Source organism: Sarcophilus harrisii, chromosome 1, assembly GCF_902635505.1.
Source record: "Sarcophilus harrisii chromosome 1, mSarHar1.11, whole genome shotgun sequence".
In the NCBI taxonomy this organism is placed as follows: Eukaryota; Metazoa; Chordata; class Mammalia; order Dasyuromorphia; family Dasyuridae; genus Sarcophilus; species Sarcophilus harrisii.
Window position 1 is genome coordinate 231,219,262 of NC_045426.1, and position 6,148 is coordinate 231,225,409.

Here is a 6,148-nt window from a genome sequence, read left to right on the forward strand (position 1 = left end):
AAGGTCAAAGGAAAAAAAGATGAATTCTAGGTCCCAATGATTCCAATGAGGGGCATTGTACTAGGTATTTGTTGATATTATAATAATTGCTGCCTTCCTGGGCATGTATCCAAGATGTGAGTGAGAACAATTCTCAAGACCTGTCAAACTTGATGACTTCTGGTGATTCATGCAAGTGCAAATAGTACTGCTGGAAGCAATCTAAAAAGCATTGTTAAAGGTTATAAAGTCCTGGACAAGAAACTTGAGATCTTAGAAGTAAGTACTATTTTTATCACTGCTACTACTCTAAGGCAAAAAAGAAAGATTTGGGGAATGAACAACTGGTTCGGGAGATGATGTCTGAAAATGATATTTAGATTTCTATAACATAGCATCAAATATAGAAATGTCAGACCATTATATGGGAATGAAATTCAAGGACTTTTCAGAATATATTTTACTGGATTTTGAAAATCTAATATATAAAAAACATTAAGAAAACTATTTTATCCACCTAGCCAGATAACACTGAGAGACAACAGAATCACTGAAATTCTTTTTTTAAAAATTCAAATTCTTAAGAGCCCAGATTAAAACCCATGATCTCAGATGTCCATACCTAGATGCGCAAAGTATGAGTGAAAAGCAAGGAGGACGTATTTTAACTGGACAATTTTGACAACATAAGTATCACATAGACTAGGAATATTGGAACCTATGATTGGAAAAGACGACTATTCAAAAGGAACTAGAAAGGAAAAAAATACAACTGGGCACAGAATAACATGGCATATTAGTGTTGCGGATCTCAAAGACTTCCAGGGAGCCATTTCTTAAGGTCAAAAGTTAGATGCTGCATGAAGATCTGTGCTCCCTTTATCCTTAGTTCATTTGCCTCTCCCCCCTTACTCCCATTAGAAATGGGCAGGATTACAATTCACACCTGGGCTAGTTCTTTCTTTTTTAGTTTCTTTTAATTTCCCCCTGGAATCAATAACCTTAATCCTCACCCCAATGGCACATTCTTTTTGGGGGGAGGGGAATATTTTTCTTTTTTAAATAGTATTTGATTTTTCCAAATACATGCAAAGATAGTTTTGAACATTCATCTTTGCAAAATCTTGTGTTCTAAATTTTTCTTCCTCTCTTTCCGTCGCAAACAATCTGACATAGATTAAATTTGTGCAATTCTTCTAAATATATTTCCACATTCATCATGCTGTACAAGAAAAAATAGATCAAAAGAGAAAAAACACAAGAAAAAAAAACTAGCAAACAACAACAAAAGGTGAAAATACTATGTTTTGATCCACATTCAGTCTCCACACTTCTCTGTGGAGGTAGATGGCACTTTTCATCACAAGTCTATTGAAATTGTCTCGAATCATTGTACTGTTGAAAAGCCAATGGCTCATTCTTTCAGGAGAAATCTAAATGGGCCTTGAATTCAAATTAAAGGATTCTTCTCAGAAGTTATAAAATTATTCATAAAACAAAACTGACTCCAGTCTTACAAGCTCCTACCCTAAAATTGTGGGGTGCCATCTAACATTGGCTGGGTGGTACAGTGGGTAGACTGCCTACTCTGGAGTCAAGAAGACTTGAGTTCAAATCTAACCCTAGACACTTAATAACTGTGTAATGCTGAGCAAATCACTTACCTTCCAAATGCCTCAGTTTCTTCAACTGTAAAATAGTGACCTACCTTGAAGTTTTGTTGTAAGAATCAGATAAAATAATACTTGTAAAGCATTTAGCACAGTGCCTGACACATAGTAGATGCTATATAATAAAATATATATTAACATTATATTAACATATAATATCATTATCATATAATAAAAATAAATAATGCTATATAATAAATAATATTATAATTATTCTCATATTTTCCCATCTGTCCTCCCTCATGAGAAACAATTGATTGTTCTAGCTTGTTGCCAGCAGATCCTCGAGTAACCAAAAAAACTCAAATGCTGCCAAAACCAGTTTAAAATATAACTAGGAAATGTGTAGTAAAATAAATAAAAATGTAGTCCAAAAATATATTACAACATAGTATGATAAAAATTTATCTGGGGATCTCCTGATAGGTACCACTCTTGGTATTGTTACAAGATCTCTTGACAGGTAACAGTACCAGTCAGAACAATCAACAACACAGAGATATGGTGGGCAGGGGAGTTTATTATGCTCAGAGAACAGGCCTTATTGTATGCAAAAACATCAATGAGTCCCGAGGAACAGCGTTAGCAATGTGATCTAGGTTTCAGTGGGATATTCAAGAAGGAATAACATCTCTGGTGTGAGGGCTTGCTAAGCCATTTCCAGGGCTGCTCATCTACCTTGGGGGTCCGCCTGGCACCTAGCACCTGGCACTTCTGGTTCCAGCAGACTGTAACATGTACAATGACCATCCTCCAGTAAACCATCAAGACAGATGGGCTAAACCAGGTTGAGAGTAACTGAAGAACCTCAAATCCGTTGGTGATCTGAGGGAGGAGTCCACCCCAAGCATATGAAGACTTCTCCAGGTGGAACGGGCAAGTGAAAACAATTTGTTTCAATGGCCATGAAGGCAGCTGAAGTAGGCTCTGTGGGACTCTTAGAGCTTGGTCAGACAGACATTGGGGGGGAAAGGTTGTCCACTGCATCCTAGATCATCACTAATTGTTTTGACTTTTAACATTGGACTTTGATGACTTTGGAATAGAGAATTAGACCGATAACTTTGTGCAATAGTGCCTCACTTCAATCCAATTAGAGAATGTTAAGATATCCCCTGAGATGATCAGTGGTCCCCTTTGAAAATGAAAGACAAATAAAATAACATAGATTTTTTTTATTTAGATAAAATGGGTACAAGGGAATTTTACAAAAAACAGAAGGATAAGATTTGCACTTCAAAGAATAGCTGGTAGAAAGGGGAAATAGATCATAAAATAGAAACTAGCTAGTAAACCAGAGTATGAGTTGACATCTCAAGCTGGAATTTGCAGAGTAGAAACTGGTTAACACAGATCTCAACTTTATTTTTCAGACTTTAACTAGCTAAGTAACCTGTTCATCTTAAGTAAATGGCAGTAATAAAATTGAGCCCCAAATTTTCTTATCACAACAGATGTTTATTTGTTGTTTGCTAAGTCAATATTTGGCTTGTGGAAATCCATTTCTATTTAAGTTTTACATCATGGTTATAAAGGTTATAACCATGGTAACAAAGGTTATAAAGGGAGCTGATATAACAATTCCAGGTACCGTCATCTTTCTCTCTAGAGAAGAACTATCTTTCACACATATATATGTAATATTGTTTGGTGTTAACTACATGAGATGGTTCTGGCAACTCCAAAGATTTCCATTTGGCCTTATTCTGTGTAATGTTCAAGGGCAATTAGGTGGTTCAACTGTGGGCCCAGAGTCAGGAATAACTAAGTTCAAATCTGATCTCAGATACTTACTAGCTGTGTGATTCTGGGCAATTTCTGTTTGCCTCAATTTTTTCACCTTTAAAATGAACTGGAGAAGGAAATGGCAGACCCTTCTAGTGTGGTCCAATGGGTCACAAAGAGTCAGATATGACAATGACAGTGACATGTTGAGAGGTTACTGAAAGACCCAAATCCCTTTACCCCTTCCCTCCATACTATGCCTTCTGTTGCCTCTCCTGGATGCTCCAAATGGGACAGGACTTCAAGGCAAACTCCAGGCTTAGATTATCCTAAAAGGTTCTTTCTCTGGTGCTGAATTTTCCTGTACACTTCTATTAGCATCCTTAGTGACTGTCAGTTGCTTTCTTGTCCACTCCATGCTTCAGCAAGCACCTCCAAAGCTTCCCTTTAGGAAGTGTTCTTGCTCTTTGCCCACCTGGCAAGACCCCAGCCCTAAGCCACAGCTATCCCAGCTTCCTACTCAAATCTCACTAGCTGATCATCCTGTATCTGTATAGCTGTATGGAAGGAATGACACAGCTGAAATCTGAAACTATTCACAAGGCAGGATCTAAATAGCTCCCCACGCAGGCTGTCCAAAAGGTGTGACAGGACATGGAGGTAGGGGAAGTGAGAGGGGAGTAGTGATGTATAAATTCATTTCTTTTAGGAATATTACAATGTCAGATCCTTGCTGGGGATTCAACAGCTTTAGTCATTCATCTTTATGGATCCAGTTGCAAATAAGTTCCCATCCAGGCACTTAAAAAGGGGCAAAGGGTAGTACCCTTCTGGATTCTCTTAAGAATCTAGCTGGCTTTGAAATAATAAATCCTCAGAGAGTTCCCAAGCCTATGAAATTCAGAAGTAGAAAGAGTCTCTGCATTGACTCCATGATATCAAATTGCTTTCAAATTTCTTCTACAACCCACCCATTTTATTGGTGGGGAAGACCCACTCACATTATTTTTGCTCCCTTAGTGGAGGAAATTATCTTCTTCCCAGATTCAGTAATAGAATAATGCTTGACTTTTTTTTTTTATCATTAAAGAGTTCCTAAGCCTTTTCTTCATTTCTACTCTAATTCTTCTTTCTCATGTCTGATTCCAGTGTGATGCAGCAAAACTAAAAAAAATAAAATTGAATCAGAAATCATAAAGTTCAAATTTGTGATGTGATAGTCCCCAGCTCCATCAGAAGAAATTCCTTCCCTTACACAGCCAGCAACTCCATTAGCTCCTCCTTGGTTTGAATGTGATAAGTTTTATGATACTGATAACACAACTTCTATTGGCCAACAACAACGAGGGAATGCTGGACTTGGTGCTTTCCATACTCTCCTGGGCAGCCTTCTTCAGCAGGTATGGAGCTAACTGTTCCATATAATCAGGAGCCTGCTCCACGTACCATGCAACACATTGACTTCCCTTTCAACTGTGTTTTCTATGATCCCACACATCCTTGGAGTGGGGGATTAGATCATAAGTTGAAAATGCATGACTGAAATACTAATCAAGAAAATCTTGTTGAAACCCATGATGTACCTATTAGATATTTTGGATATTATCCAGAAGTGAATGTTATGGTTACTGGAATTTGGGATCAAACAGTTAATTGTAGGATCCCAGAACACCTTGTAATGCAGTTACCTTTTCTCAGTCAGAAAAGGTTTACATATTCTCTGTGTCTGGTGGCAGATTAATTGTGGGGATAGCTGGATGGAGAGTGTTTGGTATGGGATTTAAAGAATATGGGCTATGTGCATTATACTTTAAAATACCAGACTCATTGCATAGGAGCATTTTTAAAGAAGCAGGGTTATATGTTAAGCTCTATTGAAGGCCAAATGGCAGTTGAATATTTGCACCCAAGTCCTGAGGTATAGAAGAAGAAATGTGCATTCAAATATCACAGACTAAAAGAAAATAATATTAAGCAGATTTATCCTGTCAATGCCATTTCCTTTCATTTCCTACAGGTGGATCTGATGGATTCGTTAATAATTGGGATCCATTCAACAAGAAATAATTGTGCTAATTCCATTGGTAACCCTTAGCATAATATCACTTGCCTTTAGTAATGATGGGACCATGCTTGCAATACCACCATCATATATGTATGGAATGGATAACACTGAACATCTTGAAGATGGTGTCTTCATTCACACAGTGATAGATGCAGAAACAAAACTTAAGTCTACTTAATTAATCATCTTGTGGAAATGTGGCTTCTCCATGCAAAATTTTTGTGTGCTTCCTACAAAAGATATTTGTCCTTAAGGGATAATTTATAGGAGTGATGACCTTTTTTGTCATTGGAAAAAAAGAATGTTAAAAACTATCTTTACATGTATTTGGAAAAATAAAATACTATTGAGAAAAAATAAAATGTTACTTCCATTCTAAACAGAGCAAGCAAACAGTTGCAATTGGAAAATATTCTCTCAGAGGACATCAATGGCTAAGGCAAGACTTCCAACTCCAGTTTATGTATAGATTAAACTTATTTAAATTTCAAGGAACTGAAAATTTCCACCTTCTTCAAGGGATCAAACTAGTTCACTTGCTGCTAGAGCATCTTCCTAGTGAATGGGGTCCTAGATAGGATTTCTAAAGAGAAAAGAGAAGTGAGATTGTAGAGATATTCATTCTTCCCTGCCAACAGCCCTCCAATGTCTCACTGTCTACATGAGATTTGTGCATCTCCCCCTATGCCTCCGTAACTGAAGTGATTTA

At 37.2% G+C, this 6,148-nt stretch overlaps 1 pseudogene; it reads left to right on the forward strand.

Annotated features, from left to right (window-relative positions):
* The first annotated feature begins 4,776 nt into the window (after positions 1-4,776).
* LOC100929717 lies at positions 4,777-5,617 on the forward strand (annotated as a pseudogene).
* Positions 5,618-6,148: the final 531 nt, after the last annotated feature.